Genomic DNA, 13,903 nt, shown 5'->3' with positions numbered 1-13,903 from the left:
ACATTATGAGCCTGGATGATTTAGTTATTTTTTAAAGAGTCAAACCATGAATATCCAGACAGGCTGAGGTCAGATTTGTAGAAAGCACCAAACTTAAGTCTAAACAAAATTTGGATGAAAGCTGAAACTTCATCTGCAATGAACACATCTTGTAACAACCACAACCTCAGTGTTTTCAGACTGACCATCACTGGCAGCACTGTCGTAGCAGCTCACGGTTTTTCCTCGTTTGTGTTTTTAGAGTGTTTTATATTTTCACTGTCTGGCGTTACACATACGCCATTATGCCTTTTAAGGGGTTTCGATACATGACTTTTTTTACTTGCTACTCTGGAAGCCATGCTGATAACACCGCCGACAGTATTTACGCACGGGATCAACTGATCACCCTGAGCAGGCTGCCTTTGTAGCCAGAGAGAGGCCTGATATTCCGGAGAAGATGGCAAAGCTGACGAGCAGGGGTTAAACAGAGGACGATGAAGAGGTTTTTTTTATTTATTTATTTATTTATTAAACTTTATTTTTCCATTAGAACATTTCACAAAAAATAACAGGAGAAAAACAGACAAAGAAAAGAAAACAGAAAACAGTTTGGGGGATATACAGTAAGTATTACAGGTAAAAAGTAGAGAAAAGAAAAAATACAGATGCCGAGTATATAAAACAAAATCAAAGATTGTGTGTTGTCACCTCTTTTAAAAAAGTATGTGTTCCATTTTTCCCAAAAGTCGTCTCCCTTTTCCTTTTGAAGTCTTAAACTAAAAGTCAAGCGCTCCATGCTTTGGATATTGTTAACAATGGCCATCCACTGACTGGTGGTGGGAGGGTCCCTGCTAAGCCATCGCTTAGTTATGGCTTTTTTACCTGCTGTCATGATTTTTAAAATGTAACTATCAGCTTTTGGTATATTTTTTATCCATATTCCCCAAATAAAAAGATAAGCAAGTAAATTCAATATCATAAGCTAAAACATCTTTGACAGTACGGTGAACTCCCTCCCAAAAAACGTTAAGGACACGACACCCCCAAAAAATGTGTGAGTGGTCAGCGGGACAGTAACCACATTCCCACCAGCATTCAGGTGGACAGCCAGTTTGTTTTGATGTCTGCTTTGGGATTTTTATTTTATTTTTTAGCACTGTTGTCGTGCGTTACCTGTGCTGCTCCACAGCCTGTCCAGTGGATTTTTATTTTATTTTTTAGCACTGTTGTCGTGTGTTACCTGTGCTGCTCCACAGCCTGTTCAGTGGATTTTTACCTGTGCTGCTCCACAGCCTGTCCAGTGGATTTTGATTTTGATTTTATTTTTTTTTAGCACTGTTGTCGTGTGTTACCTGTGCTGCTCCACAGCCTGTCTAGTGGATTTTTATTTTATTTTTTACCACTGTTGTCGTGTGTTACCTGTGCTGTTCCACAGCCTGTCCAGTGGATTTTTATTTTTTACCACTGTTGTCGTGCGTTACCTGTGCTGCTCCACAGCCTGTCCAGTGGATTTTTATTTTATTTTTTACCACTGTTGTCGTGCGTTACCTGTGCTGCTCCACAGCCTGTCCAGTGGATTTTGATTTTGATTTTTTTTTTTTTTTGGCGCTGTTGTCGTGCGTTACCTGTGCTGCTCCACAGCCTGTCCAGTGGATTTTTATTTAGCGCTGTTGTCGTGCGTTGCCTGTGCTGCTCCACAGCCTGTCCAGTGGATTTTTATTTTTATTTTATTTTATTTTTTAGCACTGTTGTCGTGCGTTACCTGTGCTGCTCCACAGCCTGTCTAGTGGATTTTTATTTTGTTTTAGCACTGTTGTCGTGCGTTACCTGTGCTGCTCCACAGCCTGTCCAGTGGATTTTTATTTAGCACTGTTGTCGTGCGTTACCTGTGCTGCTCCACAGCCTGTCCAGTGGATTTTTATTTAGCACTGTTGTCGTGCGTTACCTGTGCTGCTCCACAGCCTGTCCAGTGGATTTTTATTTAGCACTGTTGTCGTGCGTTACCTGTGTTGCTCCACAGCCTGTCCAGTGGATTTTTATTTAGCACTGTTGTCGTGCGTTACCTGTGCTGCTCCACAGCCTGTCTAGTGGATTTTTATTTTGTTTTAGCACTGTTGTCGTGCGTTGCCTGTGCTGCTCCACAGCCTGTCCAGTGGATTTTTATTTTTATTTTATTTTATTTTTTAGCACTGTTGTTGTGCGTTACCTGTGCTGCTCCACAGCCTGTCTAGTGGATTTTTATTTTATTTTAGCACTGCTGTCGTGCGTTACCTGTGTTGCTCCACAGCCTGTCTAGTGTCGGATTCCCTGTTTGGGAATCCGCTAGCTTAGCGTAGCTACTAGCTCTTAGCCGTTTTAGCATGGCGGCTTCTCCTGTCTCTCCCGTACTTTTCTGCTCTGGGTGTGAAATGTTTAGTTATTCCTCGGCCTCTTTTAGCAGTAACGGTACTTGTAATAAGTGCAGCTTATTCGTAGCTTTGCAAAAACAATGTCGGACTCTGTTGTTTTCTCTGGGCCCCTCCCCAATCAGACCGGGAGTGACATGTTTAGCCGCATGTTCTCCTTGAATTGCTGGCTGTCTGAGTGGTGTCCAAAAAATGAGGTGGGCTTCATTGATAATTGGCAAAGCTTCTGGGGAAAACCTGGTCTTGTTAGGAGAGACGGCATCCATCCCACTTTAGAGGGAGCAGCTCTCATTTCTAGAAATCTGGCCAATTTTTTGGGATCCTCCAAACTGTGACTGTCTAGCGTTGGGACCAGGAGGCAGAGCTGTGGTCTTATACACCTCTCTGCAGCTTCTCTCCCCCTGCCATCCCCTTATTACCCCATCCCCGTAGAGACGGTGCCTGCTCCCAGACCACCAATAACCAGCAAAAATCTATTTAAGCATAAAAATTCAAAAAGAAAAAATAATATAGCACCTTCAATTGCACCACAGACTAAAACAGTTAAATGTGGTCTATTAAACATTAGGTCTCTTTCTTCTAAGTCCCTGTTGGTAAATGATATAATAATTGATCAACGTATTGATTTATTCTGCCTAACAGAAACTTGGTTACAGCAGGATGAATATGTTAGTTTAAATGAGTCAACACCCCCGAGTCACACTAACTGTCAGAATGCTCGTAGCACGGGCTGGGGCGGAGGATTAGCAGCAATCTTCCATTCCAGCTTATTAATTAATCAAAAACCTAGACAGAGCTTTAATTCATTTGAAAGCTTGTCTCTTAGTCTTGTCCATCCAAATTGGAAGTCCCAAAAACCAGTTTTATTTGTTATTATCTATCGTCCACCTGGTCGTTACTGTGAGTTTCTCTGTGAATTTTCAGACCTTTTGTCTGACTTAGTGCTTAGCTCAGATAAGATAATTATAGTGGGCGATTTTAACATCCACACAGATGCTGAGAATGACAGCCTCAACACTGCATTTAATCTATTATTAGACTCTATCGGCTTTGCTCAAAAAGTAAATGAGTCCACCCACCACTTTAATCATATTTTAGATCTTGTTCTGACTTATGGTATGGAAATAGAAGACTTAACAGTATTCCCTGAAAACTCCCTTTTGTCTGATCATTTTTTAATAACATTTACATTTACCCTGATGGACTACCCTGCAGTGGGGAATAAGTTTCATTACACTAGAAGTCTTTCAGAAAGCGCTGTAACTAGGTTTAAGGATATGATTCCTTCTTTATGTTCTCTAATGTCATATACCAACACAGAGCAGAGTAGCTACCTAAACTCTGTAAGGGAGTTAGAGTATCTTGTCAATAGTTTTACATCCTCATTGAAGACAACTTTGGATGCTGTAGCTCCTCTGAAAAAGAGAGCTTTAAATCAGAAGTGTCTGACTCCGTGGTATAACTCACAAACTCGTAGCTTAAAGCAGATAACCCGGAAGTTGGAGAGGAAATGGCGTCTCACTAATTTAGAAGATCTTCACTTAGCCTGGAAAAAGAGTTTGTTGCTCTATAAGAAAGCCCTTCGTGAAGCTAGGACATCTTTCTACTCATCACTAATTGAAGAAAATAAGAACAACCCCAGGTTTCTTTTCAGCACTGTAGCCAGGCTGACAAAGAGTCAGAGCTCTATTGAGCTGAGTATTCCATTAACTTTAACTAGTAATGACTTCATGACTTTCTTTGCTAACAAAATTTTGACTATTAGAGAAAAAATTACTCATAACCATCCCAAAGATGTATCGTTATCTTTGGCTGCTTTCAGTGATGCCGGTATTTGGTTAGACTCTTTCTCTCCGATTGTTCTGTCTGAGTTATTTTCATTAGTTACTTCATCCAAACCATCAACATGCTTATTAGACCCCATTCCTGCCAGGCTGCTCAAGGAAGTCCTACCATTATTTAATGCTTCAATCTTAAATATGATCAATCTATCTTTGTTAGTTGGTTATGTACCACAGGCCTTTAAGGTGGCAGTAATTAAACCATTACTTAAAAAGCCATCACTTGACCCAGCTATCTTAGCTAATTATAGGCCAATCTCCAACCTTCCTTTTCTCTCAAAGATTCTTGAGAGGGTAGTTGTAAAACAGCTAACTGATCACCTGCAGAGGAATGGTCTATTTGAAGAGTTTCAGTCAGGTTTTAGAATTCATCATAGTACAGAAACAGCATTAGTGAAGGTTACAAATGATCTTCTTATGGCTTCGGACAGTGGACTTATCTCTGTGCTTGTTCTGTTAGACCTCAGTGCTGCTTTTGATACTGTTGACCATAAAATTTTATTACAGAGATTAGAGCATGTCATAGGTATTAAAGGCATTGCGCTGCGGTGGTTTGAATCATATTTGTCTAATAGATTACAGTTTGTTCATGTAAATGGGGAATCTTCTTCACAGACTAAAGTTAATTATGGAGTTCCACAAGGTTCTGTGCTAGGACCAATTTTATTCACTTTATACATGCTTCCCTTGGGCAGTATTATTAGACGGTATTGCTTAAATTTTCATTGTTACGCAGATGATACCCAGCTTTATCTATCCATGAAGCCAGAGGATACACACCAATTAGCTAAACTGCAGGATTGTCTTACAGACATAAAGACATGGATGACCTCTAATTTCCTGCTTTTAAACTCAGATAAAACTGAAGTTATTGTACTTGGCCCCACAAATCTTAGAAGCATGGTGTCTAACCAGATCGTTACTCTGGATGGCATTTCCCTGATCTCTAGTAATACTGTGAGAAATCTTGGAGTTATTTTTGATCAGGATATGTCATTCAAAGCGCATATTAAACAAATATGTAGGACTGCCTTTTTGCATTTACGCAATATCTCTAAAATCAGAAAGGTCTTGTCTCAGAGTGATGCTGAAAAACTAATTCATGCATTTATTTCCTCTAGGCTGGACTATTGTAATTCATTATTATCAGGTTGTCCTAAAAGTTCCCTAAAAAGCCTTCAGTTGGTTCAGAATGCTGCAGCTAGAGTACTGACGGGGACTAGCAGGAGAGAGCATATCTCACCCGTGTTGGCCTCCCTTCATTGGCTTCCTGTTAATGCTAGAATAGAATTTAAAATTCTTCTTCTTACTTATAAGGTTTTGAATAATCAGGTCCCATCTTATCTTAGGGACCTCGTAGTACCATATTACCCCATTAGAGCGCTTCGCTCTCAGACTGCGGGCTTACTTGTAGTTCCTAGGGTTTGTAAGAGTAGAATGGGAGGCAGAGCCTTCAGCTTTCAGGCTCCTCTCCTGTGGAACCAGCTCCCAATTCAGATCAGGGAGACAGATACCCTCTCTACTTTTAAGATTAGGCTTAAAACTTTCCTTTTCGCTAAGGCTTATAGTTAGGGCTGGATCGGGTGACCCTGGACCATCCCTTGGTTATGTTGCTTTAGACATAGACTGTGGGGGGGTTCCCATGATGCACTGTTTCTTTCTCTTTTTGCTCCGTATGCATCACTCTGCATTTAATCATTAGTGATCGATCTCTTTTTCCTGGTTCTTTCCCTCAGCCCCAACCAGTCTCAGCAGAAGACTGCCCCTCCCTGAGCCTGGTTCTGCTGGAGGTTTCTTCCTGTTAAAAGGGAGTTTTTCCTTCCCACTGTGGCCAAGTGCTTGCTCATAGGGGGTCTTTTTGACCGTTGGGGTTTGACCGTTTTTTTTTTTTTCATAATTATTGTATGGCCTTGCCTTGCAATGTGGAGCGCCTTGGGGCAACTGTTTGTTGTGATTTGGCGCTATATAAGAAAAAAGTTGATTGATTGATTGATTGATTTGGGGTTATAAAATACCTAATACTATTCTTCCAAGAGAAATCGCTCCACGTTTTTGAATTTGTAGTAGTAATTTGCGTAAATTATTTCCATTGCTCAAATGTGATATTAAATCCAAGTTCCTTCTCCCATTTCTCCTTAACATAAAGTGTAGAGTTACCTTTTAGTTTAACTAGATTCCAATATAGTTCACCAATTATTTTCCTAGTTAGTTTTGATTTGTAAGCCTTAATGAACATTTGTGTAAAGGGTGATACATTCTCTAGAGGAAGATTTTTTATATGTTTGACATAAAAATGGCGAAGTTGGAGATATCTATAAAAATCCTGCCGACCTAACCCATATCTCTCAGACAGTTTTAAAGTCGATAAATTCATGATTGTCCAATAGGAGGCATAATGCAGTAATCCCATGTCTTCCCCATTGTGTGTAACTCCTATCAATTTGGGCTGGTTCATAGTCAGGGTCATGCACTGGCCACATTAAAACACGGATTTCTTTTTGAAGATTAAACCGTTTGACCAGGTCTAACCAAATATTAATTGAAAAGTCTACCCAATGATTCTGAATGTTTCATTGTTTAATAGCTGTCACATTACTTAATAAACTCTGTAATGGTTTATTCAACAATGATAACTCCATGGCCTTCCATTTGCTATATAAATCAGTATTGCACCAGAGCATAAATGGTCTTAGCTGTGCAGCAGTGTAGTAATCTTTAAGGCATGGTAAACCCATCCCACCGCTTGGCCTGGGTAATTGTAGAGTTTTATATCTTATCCTAGGGGCTTTACCATTCCAAACAAAACGGGAAATGGTTGTCCCATTCTCTAAACTGGCACTCAGGAATCTGAACAGGTAATGACAAGTACAATAATCTCAGCAAGACATTTGTTTTTATTATCATTATTCTATTACCCAAATGAAGAGGTAAAGAGGCCCATCTATCTAAATCTTTTATACATGTGTTAATGGACAGATAGTTTTTGTCATAAAGTTCTAATAGGTTTATAGTAAGTCTTACCCCTAGATATTTAATTAAGTTGGAATCCCAGTCAAATTTGTATTTTGTTTTGAAATCTTGTGTTGGGTTAAAATTAAAAACCAAGGCTTGTGTCTTCTCAATGTTAAGGGTATAACCTGACAGGTCACCATATATTTGTAACAGGTCCATCAATTTGGGGACACTGGTTTCTGGATCCCTCAAACTGACTAACACATCCTTCAGCATGGAGACATATCTTATACTCTGAGCCCCTTAGTGTTATACCCTGTAAGCCTGGGTCCTGCCTTATTGCTTGAGCAAGTGGCTCAATAAATAAGTTGAACAACGCTGGGCTAGCCGGGCACCCTTGACGACACCCGCGTTGTAGCCATACAGTCCCGGAAAGACTCCTGTTAACTTTAGTTCTCGCAATAGTACATGTGTATAAAGTTCTAATACCATTAATAAAATCAGTATGAAAGCCAAATTTTTCCATCACTTTGTAAAGAAACTCCCAGCCCACTGAATCAAAAGCTTTCTCAGCATCCATGCCAAGCAAAATGGCTGTCAGATTTTCCTTTTTAATAAATTCTATTATATGGAGGGTCCTTCTAATATTATCTTTGGTCTGCCTGCCAGTAATAAACCCAGTTTGATCTTCGTCAATCAAAAACAGCATCATTTCCTCCATCCTTTTAGCTAATACAGCCGTGAAGATTTTATAATCCTGGTTCAGGACACTGATTGGCCTGTAAGACCCACACTGAGACAAATCCTTCCCCTCCTTAGGAATAATTGAGATGGTGACTTCCCTCCAAGATGGAGGTAAAGGGCCCCCCTTAAATATAAAGGTAAAAGTTCTAACCATTATCGGTATCAACTGTTCTCTAAACGACTTATACCATTCCCCCGGAAATCCATCAGGTCCCGGGGATTTATTAGATTTCAAGGAGGATATAACTTTATCAATTTCCTCGGCTGTAATTGGTTTAATCAGTTTTTCATTATGCAATCTACCTAAGGAGGGCAAATCCAACTGACTCAAAAAATTATCAACCGCACAGGCATCAAATGGTTTGGGTTGGTTGTAAAGGGTCTGATAAAAGTTTTCGAATGCTTTTTCTATTCCTTCTAAATCAAATGTCATTTTTTGGTAATGGGGTCTTTTATTTTATGTACGGTAGCATCTGACTGCTGTTTGCGGAGTCTCCAGGCCAGGATCTTGGATGCTTTGGGACCTGCCTCATAATACCTCTGTCTTGTAAATCTGAGTTTTTTTCTACCTCTTCACTGTAAATTTGATCAATTTCTTATTTAATTAGCCTCATCCACAGAAGTAGTTCTGACTCCCGAGTTTCACTATGTTGCTGTTCAAGATCCAAATGTTGATTTTGCAAATCAAGGAGTCTGAGTTTTTGCCTTTTTGACAGAAGCTGTTTCAGATATTATAAAACCCCTCAGAACCGCCATGGACGCGTCCCACAAAATTGCAGGGTTTACAGCACCATCATCATTATTATTATTCAAATATGTTTCCAACTCATTCTTTACCTTCTGTTTAAATACAGTGTTATTTAGCATACTCACATTAAATCTCCATGTTGTTATTTTATGATTACTGTCCAGATGTGATTTTAAATGAACAGTGGAATGATCCGATAAATCTCTGTGGGACAATTTGCATTCACTTATTCTATGCATCTCAGAGTTGTACATAAAGAGGTAGTCAATCCTGGAATAAACACTGTGTCGGTTAGAATAAAATGTATATTGTCTCTCCTGTTTATGCAATTCTCTCCAAATGTCCAAAATACCTATGTCCTTAATTTTCCTCTTGATCCATTTCTCAATACCTGTAAGTCTTTTTTCACTTGTGTCCAATTTGGGGTTCATTATTACATTGAGGTCACCAGCACAAATCATAATCCCCCTAGATTGGGATGTAATTAAATCTAAGATTTTTTTAAAGAAAGCCTTTTTGCTACCTGGGGTGCATAAACATTAAGCAAAGTTACCTCCTTGCCATCTATTTTACCATTTAGCATAATGAACCTGCCCTCTGTCTTTAGTTTCATTCAGTAACTCAAAATGAACAGAGTTTGGCATTATAATAGCCACTCCCCTTTTACAACCAGATTTAGATGATGAGTAATATGTGTGTTTGAAGACCAACTTCTTTAATTTTTCATGTTCTTGGTTACTTAAGTGAGTTTCTTGCCAAAATATAATTTGTGCATTTTCTTTCTTGCCTTTTGATATCATTTTACCTCTCTTAATTGGACTTGTCAGGCCATTAACATTAAGTGTGACAACTTTGTATTGTTTATAAATTATAGACATAAATAAATGAAAAGTTCAAATAAAGCATCTCAAATCCCCCAAACAATGAACTATAACTACTGCACACAGAACAGTACACTGAACAAAGAGAACATACAAAATAGGCTTCCATCATGGAGGTTAACCCATAACCTCTTGGGTAGGGAGGTAATCCAACCACTAGGTGGCAGGGCCCCCTCAAAAAGGAGAGTATTAGTGGCTGGTCTCTGATAACCGTAGGTTGACTACCTAATACGAAAAGTAAATAAAGGTGGGCCTAGCAAAAGCCTCCAGAAAGCAAGGAAATGTTTTAAGCAATGTCCACTAATTTCAAAATAAAATACAGCATATTCAAACCTGTTTAGATTGGACAGTTGTTTTTAAATGTCATACTTAACGTACAAATTATTTACGTAGGAGTGGAGGGAAGTGAATCTTCCCCTGCGCAGTCCTCGGTGGCCACGGCTGGCCTGTGAAACTCCCGGAGATTGTCTTTGATCCTCTGCCGGTATCCGCCTCGGTCTTCATGCCTCTTCCCCTGTACGAGTTCCCACGAGAAAGTTGGTTGCGCTGCTTCACTCAGCTTCGCCGCGGACAGTTGTATCGGAAAGCCTTTTGCACGTAGATCCATGGCAGCTTGATCAGCACTTTCATATGTTACAGTCCCTGAATCCAGAAAGACACGCATTCTCATCATGGGTGTATGGAATCTAACTCCCTTTTCTTTCAAAACCTTCTTGATTGGCAGATATTCCCTCCTTTTGTCCATCACATCATTTCTGCTCTGGGTGTGAAATGTTTAGTTATTCCTCGGCCTCCTTTAGCAGTAACGGTACTTGTAATAAGTGTAGCTTATTCGTAGCTTTGGAGGCCAGGCTGGGCGAATTGGAGACTCGGCTCCGCACCTTGGAAAATCCTACAGCTAGGCAGGCCCCTGTAGTCGGTGCGGACCAAAGTAGCTTAGCCGCCATTAGTTACCCTTCAGCGGATCCCGAGCAGTCGGGAAAGCAGGCCGACTGGGTGACTGTGAGGAGGAAGCGTAGTCCTAAACAGAAGCCCCGTGTACACCGCCAACCCGTTAACATTTCTAACCGTTTTTCCCCACTCGGTGACACACCCGCCGAGGAACAAGCTCTGGTTATTGGCGACTGTTTTGAGAAATGTGAAGTTAGCGACACCAGCAACCATAGTCAATTGTCTTCCGGGGGCCAGAGCAGGCGACACTGAAGGAAATTTGAAACTGCTGGCTAAGGCTAAGCGTAAATTTGGTAAGATTGTAATTCACGTCGGCAGTAATGACACCCGGTTATGCCAATCGGAGGTCAGTAAAATTAACATTGAATCGGTGTGTAACTTTGCAAAAACAATGTCGGACTCTGTAGTTTTCTCTGGGCCCCTCCCCAATCGGACCGGGAGTGACATGTTTAGCCGCATGTTCTCCTTGAACTGCTGGCTGTCTGAGTGGTGTCCAAAAAATGAGGTGGGCTTCACAGATAATTGGCAAAGCTTCTGGGGAAAACCTGGTCTTGTTAGGAGAGACGGCATCCATCCCACTTTGGATGGAGCAGCTCTCATTTCTAGAAATCTGGCCAATTTTCTTAAATCCTCCAAACCATGACTATCCAGGGTTGGGACCAGAAGCAGAGTTGTAGTCTTACACACCTCTCTGCAGCTTCTCTCCCCCTGCCATCCCCTCATTACTCCATCCCCGTAGAGACGGTGCCTGCTCCCAGACCACCAATAACCAGCAAAAATCTATTTAAGCATAAAAATTCAAAAAGAAAAAATAATATAGCACCTTCAACTGCACCACAGACTAAAACAGTTAAATGTGGTCTATTAAACATTAGGTCTCTCTCTTCTAAGTCCCTGTTAGTAAATGATATAATAATGGATAAACATATTGATTTATTCTGCCTTACAGAAACCTGGTTACAGCAGGATGAATGTTAGTTTAAATGAGTCAACACCCCCGAGTCACACTAACTGCCAGAATGCTCGTAGCACGGGCCAAGGGGGAGGATTAGCAGCAATCTTCCACTCCAGCTTAATTAAACAAAAACCCAGACAGAGCTTTAATTCATTTGTAAGCTTGTCTCTTAGTCTTGTCCATCCAAATTGAAAGTCCCAAAAACCACTTTTATTTGTTGTTATCTATCGTCCACCTGGTCGTTACTGTGAGTTTCTCTGAATTTTCGCACCTTTTGTCTGACTTAGTGCTTAGCTCAGATAAGATAATTATAGTGGGCGATTTTAACATCCACACAGATACTGAGAATGACAGCCTCAACACTGCATTTAATCTATTATTAGACTCAATTGGCTTTGCTCAAAATGTAAATGAGTCCACCCACCACTTTAATCATACCTTAGATCTTGTTCTGACTTATGGTATGGAAATTGAAGACTTAACAGTATTCCCTGAAAACCCCCTTCTGTCTGATCATTTCTTAATAACATTTACAATTACTCTGATGGACTATCCAGCAGTGGGGAATAAGTTTCATTACAGTAGAAGTCTTTCAGAAAGCGCTGTAACTAGGTTTAAGGATATGATTCCTTTATGTTCTCCAATGCCATATACCAACACAGGGCAGAGTAGCTACCTAAACTCTGTGAGTGAGATAGATTATCTCGTCAATAGTTTTATATCCTCATTGAGGACAACTTTGGATGCTGTAGCTCCTCTGAAAAAGAGAGCCTTAAATCAGAAGTGCCTGACTCCGTGGTATAACTCACAAACTCGTAGCTTAAAGCAGATAACCCGTAAGTTGGAGAGGAAATGGCGTCTCACTAATTTAGAAGATCTTCACTTAGCCTGGAAAAAGTCTGTTGCTCTATAAAAAAGCCCTCCGTAAAGCTAGGACATCTTACTACTCATCACTAATTGAAGAAAATAAGAACCCCAGGTTTCTTTTCAGCACTGTAGCCAGGCTGATAAAGAGTCAGAGCTCTATTGAGCCGGGTTTTCCTTTAACTTTAACTAGTAATGACTTCATGACTTTCTTTACTAATAAAATTTTAACTATTAGAGAAAAAATTACTCATAACCATCCCAAAGACGTATCGTTATCTTTGGCTGCTTTCAGTGATGCCGGTATTTGGTTAGACTCTCTCTCCGATTGTTCTGTCGGAGTTATTTTCATTAGTTACTTCCTCCAACCCATCAACATGTCTATTAGACCCAATTCCTACCAGGCTGCTCAAGGAAGCCCTACCATTAATTAATGCTTCGATCTTAAATATGATCAATCTATCTTTATTAGTTGGCTATGTACCACAGGTTTTTAAGGTGGCAGTAATTAAACCATTACTTAAAAAGCCATCACTTGACCCAGCTATCTTAGCTAATTATAGGCCAATCTCCAACCTTCCTTTTCTCTCAAAAATTCTTGAAAGGGTAGTTGTAAAACAGCTAACTGATCATCTGCAGAGGAATGGTCTATTTGAAGAGTTTCAGTCAGGGTTTAGAATTCATCATAGCACAGAAACAGCATTAGTGAAGGTTACAAATGATCTTCTTATGGCCTCAGACAGTGGACTCATCTCTGTGCTTGTTCTGTTAGACCTCAGTGCTGCTTTTGATACTGTTGACCATAAAATTTTATTACAGAGATTAGAGCATGCCGTAGGTATTAAAGGCACTGCACTGCGGTGGTTTGAATCATATTTATCTAATAGATTACAATTTGTTCATGTAAATGGGGAATCTTCTTCACAGACTAAGGTTAATTATGGAGTTCCACAAGGTTCTGTGCTAGGACCAATTTTATTCACTTTATACATGCTTCCCTTAGGCAGTATTATTAGAAAGCATTGCTTAAATTTTCATTGTTACGCAGATGATACCCAGCTTTATCTATCCATGAAGCCAGAGGACACACACCAATTAGCTAAACTGCAGGATTGTCTTACAGGCAAAGACATGGATGACCTCTAATTTCCTGCTTTTAAACTCAGATAAAACTGAAGTTATTGTACTTGGCCCCACAAATCTTAGAAACATGGTGTCTAACCAGATCCTTACTCTGGATGGCATTACCCTGACCTCTAGTAATACTGTGAGAAATCTTGGAGTCATTTTTGATCAGGATATGTCATTCAATGCGCATATTAAACAAATATGTAGGACTGCTTTTTTGCATTTGTGCAATATCTCTAAAATTAGAAAGGTCTTGTCTCAGAGTGATGCTGAAAAACTAATTCATGCATTTATTTCCTCTAGGCTGGACTATTGTAATTCATTATCATCAGGTTGTCCTAAAAGTTCCCTGAAAAGCCTTCAGTTAATTCAAAATGCTGCAGCTAGAGTACTGACGGGGACTAGCAGGAGAGAGCATATTTCACCCATATTGGCTTCTCTTCATTGGCTTC

The 13,903-nt window shown here is 40.0% G+C and overlaps 1 protein-coding gene across 1 annotated transcript in view; it reads right to left on the bottom strand.

Annotated features, from left to right (window-relative positions):
• The window catches only part of fam122b (family with sequence similarity 122B), a 68,671-nt gene that overhangs the window by 18,812 nt on the left and 35,956 nt on the right, over positions 1 to 13,903 (bottom strand). The window lies entirely within an intron of this gene.

Source organism: Thalassophryne amazonica, chromosome 11 (genome assembly GCF_902500255.1).
Source record: "Thalassophryne amazonica chromosome 11, fThaAma1.1, whole genome shotgun sequence".
NCBI lineage: Eukaryota > Metazoa > Chordata > Actinopteri > Batrachoidiformes > Batrachoididae > Thalassophryne > Thalassophryne amazonica.
This window is presented reverse-complemented; position numbering and strand designations above follow the sequence as displayed.